Source organism: Podarcis cretensis, assembly GCF_951804945.1.
Source record: "Podarcis cretensis genome assembly, chromosome: 3".
Taxonomy (NCBI): Eukaryota; Metazoa; Chordata; class Lepidosauria; order Squamata; family Lacertidae; genus Podarcis; species Podarcis cretensis.
In genome coordinates this window covers 41,327,095-41,339,397 of record NC_137172.1, presented here as the reverse complement: position 1 = coordinate 41,339,397, position 12,303 = coordinate 41,327,095, and the positions used below count along the sequence as shown (strand labels likewise).

The 12,303-nt window shown below is 41.4% G+C and overlaps 1 long non-coding RNA gene across 1 annotated transcript in view; it reads left to right on the top strand.

Moving 5' to 3' along the window:
* Positions 1–12,303, top strand: part of LOC307212371 — a 23,959-nt gene extending 11,656 nt beyond the window's left edge. Inside the window, exon 3 of the long non-coding RNA XR_013836976.1 lies at positions 11,942–12,303. This is a non-coding gene — a long non-coding RNA (uncharacterized lncRNA). The remainder of the gene's footprint in view (positions 1–11,941) is intronic.

Sequence of the window (12,303 nt, the reverse complement as noted above, 5' to 3'; positions counted from 1 at the left end):
TGTAATTAATTATATATCCACTACCAGTTATTAGCCAGTGTGTTGCGTTTGCATTTGTGTTGATAGCTTAAATAGACCTGGCATCAGCTGCACAGACATGGGCAGACATGGTGGGGCTCTCCCCTTTTTTTGCTTCCACCGTTCCCCTTTCTGAACTGCCAAGCCAGAGAAATTTAAACAGTGGTTTGTGGCTTGGCAAACGAAGCCTCTGAAGTGAAAATGGAAAGAAAACCCCCAGGTGTGTGTGTGTTCTTGTCTCTTGAGAGAAGGGCTATTGATAGGTCTGCATTGCAGACATAGCCACTGCTTCAAAGCTGCATAGCATAGATACCCCAAGGCACACATAGGACTCCCGTATGGGAGAGCTTCCTCATTCCCTTAAATGGAAGAGGACATACTGTGTCTGGAAGGGGATGAATCTCCACTGAACTGAATGAGAAAGCTCTTGAATAGACTGCTGAAGGTACATGTAACACTGCTGAATGGCTTGATATAGCCTAGTTAGGACCAAGTCACTCGGCATAGAGCTAGAAGGCTAGAAAACCTGTTCTGCTGTAGAGTTGAATAATATTTATGGGGTCTTATCACCTTATATGAAGTAAACAAATTACGCATAGGTAAAGGTAAAGGGTAAAAGGACCCCTGGCCATTAGGTCCAGTCGTGACCGACTCGGGGGTTGCGGCACTCATCTCGCTTTATTGGCCGAGGGAGCCGGCGTACAGCTTCCGGGTCATGTGGCCAGCATGACTAAGCCGCTTCTGGAAAGCCAGAGCAGCGCACGAAAACACCCTTTACCTTCCCGCTGGAGCGGTACCTATTTGTCTACTTGCACTTTGACGTGCTTTCAAACTGCTAGGTTGGCAGGAGCAGGGACCGAGCAACGGGAGCTCACCCTGTTGCGGGGATTCGAACCGCCGACCTTCTGATCAGCAAGTCCTAGGCTCTGTGGTTTAACCCACAGTGCCACCCACATCCCTTAAAACTAAGTTTTAAAACTTAAAACTAAACTATGCATAGGCATGGTTAATTACCAAGGGGGGTGGGAAATCGGTCCACATCTTTTTCTCACAGATGTGTTTGGAGGCCCACAAAGTAGCACCCTTCAAGCCGCAAATGATAATTCTGCTGTTTGACGAGCTCTTGTTGCTTTGGGACTAAAGCTGTTTGCAAAGAAGCAACTCTGAGGTCTCTAGCACTTTTGTGGATTAGAGGACTGGGCCAACCACAAAGTTTGTAAGCCAGAAAGGTCTAACCTTGCCCTTTGGATTTGAGTTTCACATTGTCTATGTGTTGAACAAATTACATACACATTTAGCTCTATATGAGCAATTACTATATTGCTTTATATAATTATGGTTCCTACTAAGGGAATTTGCAAGTTTTAGTCCAGCTAAGCCCCATAGGAACCATACAGGAAGGGCCAGCACAAGGAACCATTCAGTCAGGATCAGAGCCTTTTATCAGTTGAAGGTTATTGTACAAGACCTGATAGCTGCTGCTTTTGGGCATGTATGCATGGAGAGAAACAGCTGATAGAATAACGCCTCTATGCATATCCATGGTGCGAATATACTTGGAATGCAGTGTGCAGAAAGGGGCAGCCAAAATGATCAAAGTTTTTGGGCAACTCCCCTATGAGGAAAAGTTACAACATTGGGAGTGTTTTAGTTTGCTTGAGGCAGCTTACCAAAACATAGCTAATCAAAACTAAATTGAAAAAATCAGTATAAAATGGCTGAAATTAAAACCACATAATTAATTTCACTTCCAAATCCTAACTAGAACAAATAGACCTTACTTTCTGGAAATTAAAAAAAAAAACCCTCAGCAAGGGAGAACATTGTTCTACTTCTTCCAGAAGGACAATCCAAAGCTAAAACAGCCCCCCTTCTCTGCTCTCCAGAGGAATCAGAGTGGCCAGGGGTCCTACTTTACCAAAGACAGGCCTATTTGAAGGCATCCTCTGTTTGGGGACTGTCGATTCCAAATCTGGATTAAAGAGAAGGAACTATAAAAAAGGGAAAGCAGCCCTCTCATCTCTACAGTTAGCAGCATCAGACTGAGCAGGTACACAAGTCAACTGGGCTTTTTTTCTTTAAAGTGAGGTATATGAATATATAGTTTTAAATTTGCATTTATACATATGCATTCTATACAAATGTTATGCAAATTGATGCTCCCTTTTGCTCTTTTTTAAAGCAATCCATAAGTCACCTGAGAAGGAATGGCGAATAAGCCTTGCCTGAATAACTTAATTGCCAGGGGTGTACCTTGAATTGACACAGCCACTGACATAGGCTGTGTATGCATTACTGTCTACTCCAGCTCCAGTATGCCCCCAATGTTGGTTTTTGAAGCCAATTACACATGACATTAGCCACAATCCATGTATGTAGCCTGTTGTTTCTTGAGAAATACTGGTGTTTGGTGCAATTTCCCTCAAATGGGCTTCCATCCAATTTGAAAACGGAAGCTGTGGCTCTTCTGAGGTGTGTACATTTGAGACAGATGTTGTGCCGCCACAGATGCCAGCACATGTGCAAAAGATACCTTTTACTGAACAGGAGTTATGGGGAGTTGCAGGCGTGGGGAGAAAAATCAGGTACAGTGGTACCTCTGGTTGCGAACAGGATCCGTTCCAGAGGCCCATTCGCAACATGAAAAGAACGCAACCCGCAGCGGCACCGCTTCTGCGCATGCATGTGACAGCATTTTGCGTGTCTGTGCATGCGCGAGCGGCAAAACCCGGAAGTAACCATTTCCGGTACTTCCAGGTCACCGTGGGACTCAACCTGAAAAAACGTAACTTGAAGCAAACGTAACATGAGGTATGACTGTAATGTGCATCATGTGATGACTTCCCAAACCTTCTCTGGTGTGTACAGAAACATAAAAATGTGACTTGAAACACGGCAGGGGAAACGACTTCACTGGATTTTAAGCTACTAATGTGTAAATGGCCATGTGTACGTTGGCCTCTTGGCCTCGCTTGTTGGTCTTGTTTTGGTGAGGTTAGTCTTCTGTTATCACAGGGAGGGGTTAATTATGCTTCATTTCTTTTTCTTTTTTTCAGCAAACTGTTTTCTGTCACTGCTAGGACCAATTACCTAATGACATAATACACTCAGCAATTTTTCTTAAACTTACATACACGTAGAACCGTATCACTAAATCTGGCCCGGTTTTCGTTAAACGTTTTGGAGAGAAAAAGGAGACTGCACGTATTGTGTTCCAGACATTACAGCAATTGTTTAGTATATATTTGGTGTAGACAAAGTTTTTTAGCCTTGATTATATTCCTAACAGTAGTGCCAACATTCAACCACTTTTGAACTATGAGACTGTGGGCATGCATGGATTTAAACAAGTAGTTTCCTATCTTCAGGTTCTCCCACTTCATATTTAGATATAATTGCCCATGGTTTTAAGTGCCAGACATACACTGAAATGTGAACTTAAAACATATGCTTATTTTGCACATTACACAGTAGGGTGGTGGGGGTTTTTTTGGTTTTTTTTTTTTAGAACATTTGAATCAAGGAACTCCTTTGAAACTCTCTCCACAGGCTTTCTAATTTAGATTCTATTGTATTCGTATAACAGCTTTTTAGTGAGTATAATGGGAACCTGAGTATCCAAATTTAGTTGTCCAAATCTTTTCCAAATTCATTGAACCCCCCTTTATAGTTTTCAGTGCCTGTAAAATTCCATGTAAATAGCACTTTATCCAGATGTCCAACTCTGGGCTCTGCACTCCAAATTACAAATGATGCAAATCAAGCATTTTTGTATAATTAGCTATTAATAATTGTACAAAAATGGGCCAGGTAACTAGGCAGGACACTGAAGTCACACTTTTGCCCCAGGTTTATCAATGAGCAAATGCTTTTAAGGCACCAACAAATAACCATGCAGAAGCTTTATATACATCTGCCTGCTAACATGAGGTATTGTTTTTAATGTATATCATTATATCAAATTTAGCTGCTGGGTAATGCTGTCTTATGGGAATCAGATGTGGGGAGAATGCTTTTGTCAGCACCCCAATAAAACTGTTATAACTGATGCAGATAAACAACCGAGTTACTGAACCTTTCTCCAGAACGCTCACAAGTATATAACCGTACAAATCTTCAAAATCACAACCCAGGCAGCTGAAATATGAAAATGCAACTCTACCAAGATCCCTCAGGGTACTTTTTGTCTTATCACACTCCACTAAAGGTCAGCTTGGTATTATTCATCTGCCACAAGTGGCTAGACTTCACAACTCACACTCTTTGAGATGTCCTGGAAAATCAAACTATGAAAACATTCCAAGAGCTTCCCTGGGATTATACAGTCTATTGAAATTTGGTTTTGAACACAGCATAGGGCTTAGCATATGAATAATCAAGTGTGCCCCATAAATGTCAAAGCTCCAGTCTGGGGGCCGTCTACCTAAGCTACAGTGTTTCACATAAAAATCTGTCCCATGCAGCTTCTTATTCCATAAATATGTAAATAATTGTTAGCCAGGTCCTAAATGTCATCTCCCAGGGTTATTAGTGCTCCAAGAGTCACAGCCAACCTCAGTCTAGGGCTTTAGATGCTCTTTGCTCACAGAGGCTGGAGACTAGCTTTAGGCAGCCTGGTGCTCAACAGATGGTTTGGATTATGACTCCCATCAGCCTCGGTCAGCACTGCAAGGCTGGAAAAAGGCTTGACTAGATCTACCCATTCCAGAGGAGGGCTAGTAGTGGTGCATGCATGCCTCTCTATTGAAACCAGTGGTGCAGATAGATAATTCTGAGCTTAGTGGCCCCCCTCTGGATGGTAATGTGCAGTGACACCCGGTAACCACTGGAGCTTGTGGGACAGTGGACAAAGCAGTTGGGACAGGTAGAGCCACTAGATAAAGAAATAAGTTCACTGTCTTTCCTAGTACGGGCTCCTGTGTAGCTCTGTATAGCATTTTTTATAAAACGAATGCAGATTTATGCACAAAATAATATCTAGCCTACTCCCAATCACTGCTCTCTGGCTCATTATATAAAAAAGTAAAACCAATATATAGTTTACTATTTGCATTCATTCCAATCATATTTCTAATCACAAACTCAAGGATTCGGTGTTGTTAGTGAATTTCAGCCTAATGTTCTGATCCAAAACTACTTTTGATTATGGCATCCCCCATTCATCTTGTTCTTAAAAGGCCTTGCAAGACCTACTTGAAATACCTGAGCTAACAACCATCTCATGTTTAGAGAACAAAACCTTACACTGAAAACAAGCAGTTCAGGTTTTGTAAGGCTTATTGAAACTAGGTTACAGAAAAGCTGTCTGGATAAGTTTACTTTGATCTATCAAGCTCAGATTTTTCAACTACCAGTAGAATTGTTTTAGCAACCTAGCCTGAAGAGAAACTGACCTTCAGATCCAGAAATTGACAAAAGACAAAGGCAACAATGGAAGATCAGATTTGAAAGTGGGAGAGTGATCAGTTTTACATTTAGGAGCTTCCTTTCTAATTTGCTTGTTTTGTTAGTTTTATTTGAAAATATATACATTATAGCAAAAAATGGATTCACTTAGTAGGTCAGTAGAGGTTGTAAGGTGCTTTGGGTTGTCCTGAGCAAGATAAAGTAACTAACAAATGTAATTATTAATACTTCATTTCTGCTTTCACACTGAATATTGAGGGAACCAGCATGGAAAACAAACAGTTCTCCCCTCCCCTATGCCAGTGCACCACTCCAAATCCCCATGCCTCTCTGACTGCTATTAAAAAAATAAAAACAAAACTTGGCAGCTCCAATCATGGAACTGCCAAGCTAGAAATCTAGGTTGGCTCTCATGGTCAGAATGCTGGCATCAATGCTTAAGGCCCAAAACAGTTCAGGGCCACATTGGTTGCACCTGCATGACATCATAGAATCATAGAGTTGGAAGAGACCACAAGGGCCATCAAGTCCAACCCCCTGCCAAGCAGGAAACACCATCAGAGCACTCCTGACATATGGTTGTCAAGCCTCTGCTTAAAGACCTCCAAAGAAGGAGACTCCACCACACTCCTTGGGAGCAAATTCCACTGTCAAACAGCTCTTACTGTCAGGAAGTTCTTCCTAATGTTTAGCTGGAATCTTTTTTCTTGTAGTTTGGAACCATCTTAGGTTCTGTTTGTGTGCACACAGGGTGACATCAGTTAGGCTGGCAACTCCCTGAGATACAGCCTTCTCTGTGGTGATCATACACCTGTGGAATTCTCTTGTAGTTTACATTCACTTGGCTCCTTCAGTTCTGGCATTCTAGAAGGCCATAAAAATGTATCTTACTATTTACAATAAGAGAATTTTGGCAATCTAACTCAGTAGCTCCCAAGGGTCTATTTGTCCGCATCCACCCAGTTCTTCATACTCTGCCTGTGCTTCTGTTGTTTTCATTTCTGTCTATAGATTGCTTTGTGAGGGATTGGTCTTGAAAAGTGACTAATAAGTAACTGGAATAAGTAAATAAATAAATCCACAAGCCCTACATAAAGGAGAGTGAAACCTGCCTGAGTGTGGCAGGTTTGGGGCAAATGATAACATTTGTTCTCTTCGGTGATCACTGCCAGTAATTGGAAGCTGAACACAACGAGGGGTATGTGAGATAACGATCATGTTGATACATAGTACTTTTGGGTGCCGTGTCAGTATTAATAATGACATGTATAATTGCATGCCCCAGATAATAATGGGCAAATTAATTTTAGTGCCGTGTGCTATTTAAATTAAAGTAATATGTTTGAAAGCATTGCCTCTAAATTTCAAGTTCATAATATTATTGTTCTAGCTAAAGGCCATGACAAACTTGTATTAGGCAACAGTATTAATAAATTAAGAGCATAGGAAAAGCCCGCCAGGTCAGGACAATGGCCCCAAAGGCCCACCCATTCTCCCACCAAAAAACAGTGGTACCTCGGGTTAAGTACTTAATTCGTTCTGGAGGTCCATTCTTAAGCTGAAACTGTTCTTAACCTGAAGCACCACTTTAGCTAATGGGGCCTCCCGCTGCCACCGCGCCGCCAGAACACGATTTCTGTTCTCATCCTGAAGCAAAGTTCCTAACCCAAGGTACTATTTCTGGGTTAACGGAGTCTGTAACCTGAAGTGTCTGTAACCCTAGGTACTACTGTACTTTCCCCAGTGCCACACAAGATATTGCCCTGAAAAAAGTGCTTTATCGGAGTGAGAGTGAGGAGTGGGTCATGTGACTTCCCCGGGTGCGCGTCCCGGAAGATGCGCATCCCAGTTTTGAGTCTGAAATAGTTGGATGGTATATATACTGCCTTGGTATTTTCCAGAAAGGCAGTGCAATGCTATTTAAACTAGCAAACAAATAACTGATCTACTTTGAAGATCAAATCTAGTCCTCTTGGAAAGCTGCACTAACAGCACACTTTCTGTTTTATTGCACATTTCCCAGAGCACAGTCTTTTCTTTGTCCTGTCTCAGTGGCCTGACAGTAGCATATCCCAAGCACTTCAAGCCCTGCTCTGCTGTGCTTCGGACACTCTGTGATATGCATTTCTACTTGGCATCTTTTGTAGCTGAAAGCGACACGCTAACTCTCATGCTTTTTAGAAGGCTTAATGTGCATGCTGTTATAAAAGGAAAGTCAGAAATGGGTCCAACCGCTAGTCATGGGTCCACAGACACTGCATTTTTGGACAGATGACAATACATTTGTGGTTAGGAGGTACTGTTTCTGCTAATTTATGGCTTTAAAAAGGCTAGACGTGTGAATGTAAGCTCCAGAAACAGCAAAAGTATCACATATACTGTTATTTGTCTTAAATTATCCTCCTGAAATAGATGCAGTGAGAGACTTTTGTGGTATCCTGCTTTGTATGTATGAATCAGAAAAGAGCACAAATATCTTGGGGGATAGACTGTAGTGGGAGACATGAATGAATCAATGGATGGTCATGGTCACCACAGGTGGTCTCTCCTTGTGGTGGTTTGGATTCACAGGGGGAGGAATGACTCATTGGCTGGTGGTGGGAGGAATGTGAGAGTGCAGGAAGTCGTTGTGGGCATGCCCATACCACAAGTGGCATAGTGTTTGGGTCTGTTTGCTGTTGGCTTATGTAACCACAGTAAATTACTATGATGATTTTTTTTAAAACCTGTATCTGGCAATTGCAGATATTTAATTTAGAGAATACTGTTCAGGGTAAAATGGAAATGCAGAAAGCATATTTTATTCTCTTAGACATTAAACCTCACAATAAGAAAATGTCTAGTATCAATACAGTGGTACCTTGGGTTAAGTACTTAATTCGTTCCAGAGGTCCATTTTTAACCTGAAACTGTTCTTAACCTGAAGCACCATTTTAGCTAATGGGGCCTCCCGCTGCCTCCAGAGCACGATTTCTGCTCTCATCCTGAAGCAAAGTTCTTAACCCGAGGTACTATTTCTGGGTTAGTGGAGTCTGCAACCTGAAGCGTATGTAACCTGAAGCGTATGTAACCTGAGGTACCACTGTATTTTAATCCTCTATAACACTGCCCACTTACATAGCATAAAAGACAACAGGACTCTGCAGAGCATACATACATACATGCAAACGAGACATAGACACACTCACTCAATATTTTAATGCATGGATCCTTCATCCACCAGGTGATAATTCCAATTTCAACAGGGAATCTGAATACTGTAGATCAAAATCATGGCTATTTGAATATATGGATTTTCAGCTCAGTCAGATCACAGTTAATCTATTCTTACTTAAAACATTTATGCTGATTTTGGTGCGGTTTCAGGTACAATGTAAATGCACAAAATGCTTATTTTGCTCTGACAATATGGCAGCATTTCAAAAGGAAGCCAAATCCAGCTGGCTCGAAGCAAATAGTTTAATTGGATCTGGCAGTGATCACTGATGATGGATGGAAGTATTAGATGTTGGCCAAGAAATTGTAATTCTTCTAAAACTTAAATAACAAACAAGATAATCCCTAAAGGCAACCTATCCTGGCAGCAGTGAAGGGGGAATGTGACAGCCACTCCAAGCTGTCACCATCTTTTCCTTTTCCAGCATTCAGCTTTTGAGCAGTTTAGCTGTAACCTAATTGGTTTGCTGAAACTCTTTATGTGCTCATGTCGTTCTGAGGCTTCCACTTTCATGCAATGTATCCAATTGGGAAAACCTCAAGACCTTGGTCATCATTAGCTTCTGTGGCAACAAAAATCAGTAGTACAAAGTTATTGTTAATCCCTCCACTGTACAAAACAGCACTAGCTCTGTAACCATATCTGTGCATATTTCAATCTCCTGTAATTAAAATATCATGGAAGAATGTCAGGATCAAATCCATACTGCCAAGACATCAGATGCTGTAAGGTTTAGCTGGCAATGCCTTATAACTTTATTTTCTCATTCTTGTTGGTTGCAATTAATAATCCTGCCCCTGTAGTTGATGATATTAAACAAATAATATCTCAGTTTGAGATAACCACAAGATATGTTTTTGCCCATTGATGTTTAGTGTCCAAATCTTATTTGCTCTGAAAGTTATGAGCCATTGCACATAATGGAAGGAAACAATGACTTACTGATAATGTACTTTGTGATTGCTTTTAGAGTGATATCCCTTTAATATTTCTATGCTCTGAGGCCAGTTCAGCTGATACTTCAGACATCTGAACAGGCCCAGTATGTGCACCTGGTGTGCTGGCCCTGCCTCTGCCATCCACAAAGGCATGGCCCATTCACTGGAGCCAAAACCGTGTAGTTACCGTATTTTTTGCTCTATAAGACTCACTTTTTCCCTCCTAAAAAGTAAGGAGAAATGTGTGTGCATTTTATGGAGCGAATGCAGGCTGCGCAGCTATCCCAGAAGCCGGAACAGCAAGAGGGATTGCTGCTTTCACTGCACAGCGATCCCTCTTCCTGTTCTGGCTTCTGAGATTCAGAATATTTTTTTTTCTTGTTTTCCTCCTCCAAAAACTAGGTGTGTCTTGTGGTCTGGTGCGTCTTATAGAGCGAAAAATACGGTAATTCCCAGAGCTTTTTCTGTTGAACTGACCGAGTGGTTTTGTCCTACATGCATAAGACCAAACATAAGCGAAACCCAGTTTGGTCAGGCCTAAGGCCCACCTAGTCCAGCATTCTGTTCTCACAGCAGCAAACTAGATGCCTATGGAAGGCCCACAAAGAGGAACTGGGGCAACAACACTATCCCTATCTACAGTTCCCAGCATCTGGTATTCAGAAGTATAGTACCTCCAACAGTGGCGGTAGAATTATGTGTGTAGATCAATTTGGCCCATTTAGACAGGCTGTGGAAAGAGGAGGTTAGGCCAGCATGGCAGCTCCAAATATAGGGCTGTACTGGACCTTAGAGTATTGTTAAAAACCAACAAACCACGGCTTCTAGCAAGCCAAATGCTCTGTCAAGGTCTCTGTCACATAAAGTAAATACAGTGGTACCTCAGGTTAAGAACTTAATTTGTTCTGGAGGTCTGTTCTTAACCTGAAACTGTTCTTAACCTGAGGTACCACTTTAGCTAATGGGGCCTCCCGCTGCCACCGCACCGCCGGAGCACGATTTCTGTTCTCATCCTGAAGCAAAGTTCTTAATCTGAAGTACTATTTCTGGGTTAACGGAGTCTGTAACCTGAAGCGTCTGTAACCCGAGGTACCACTGTAAGCTTCTACATTGCTTGCTAATCAAATAACTGGCAACGTTCCGTTGTTGCAACATATAATAGCATTTATTTAGAAACAACTGATTTCTTCTTTGAAAGATACAGTTATCTTTCATACAATAAACTCTGCTGCATAGGATGTGACCTCATTCTGAAAATGTTCAGAACAGCAGAGGAATAATCCCAAACATACTTATGTGCTGCTTTCAAATGTTGAAGGATAGTTAAATTCCTTATTGTCACTGGAATTCTGCTATAAACTATGCAGTAGAAGGTTGAACAGACATACAGTTGCATCTCATTACCATACAAGCTTACTATGGACAAAAATGTATAATAATTAGCCTAGATAACAATGACAACAGGCAATTAATCACAGTATGGACATATGCCAGAACTGAGAAGACAGACTTTTACGCAATCCTTAGCTCTGGAATCATCATGGTCACATATTTAGCCTATGGGAAGTTGGACAAAGGAAAACCCAGTGCAATAATGACTCATTCGTGTCAAGAAGGGTTTTGAACCATGTCCCAGGGCCAGAAACTTATTTGATATGCACATATACAAGCTGTTGATGAAAGCTAAGGTTTAAAATGCATGTAACTATTTATCTGGACTGATTTTAAGCCTGGAGGGCTTTAAATATGCATCTTAAAGTATTTGCAAGGCCGGCAAAACATCATAGTTCTAGAAACTCTGGTATTATAGAGATTCTATAGATCTATAATACCATTATTATAAATGGTATTATATAAACTCTGGTTCTATCCTCTCAAGGGTATATCTTCAATGCAACAAAACTTGGTTTTGAGCTGTTAGAATCATAGAATTGCTGTGCTATAATGGGGATGGGGAACCAGCAGTTCTCCAGATGTTGGACTACAACTCTCAGCGATCCTGACCATTGGCTATATGCTAACTGGGGCTGATGGGAGTTGGAGTGCAACAACATCTGGAGGATCACAGGTTCTCCTCCCCGGTGCACCTACTGTTTAGGTCCCACCTTAATTGTCATTACTTCCCTCTGGGGGGTCCCTAGAAATGAAGAGACCGGTAGAATGTAAAGAAGATATTTGTACAGAGGCTGTGGGATCACATCTGTCTGCAACTGCTAATTCTACTGCTGTTTTTTTAACACAGCATATGTTCTGGAAAAGTCTGTGGGTATAGTCTATACAGTTAAAGCCAATTTAGGCCAGGTATTTTCTAGTAAATGTATCAAAATAATTACTTATTTCATAATGCTTTCCCACTCAACAGACATGCAAAAGAGGAAATACTGTGCTGGACAATCAAGAGGCAAGCTTTTCCACCACCACCACACCTGTCCCTGCTTCTAAGAAGGAACTGCTCCTGTTCTGACATCCTTTGCCCCTTTACCAGTTGTGGTTTTTAATGTTTATATACATATTTTAAAATGTGTGTTTTATTTTTGTTGTTGCTGTTGCTTGACTTACCTTTTGCATTATCCTTTGTGAGTTTCCTTGGGGTCTATTTTGGCTGAAGGACAGCATAGAACTAAAATGTAGCATAAAATGCTTTGGGCATATACCCAAGATGGGACAGGGTTGAATGCGTGTTGTTGTTTTTATCCTGCCTAGAAGAAAACTAAGCAGAAAGAG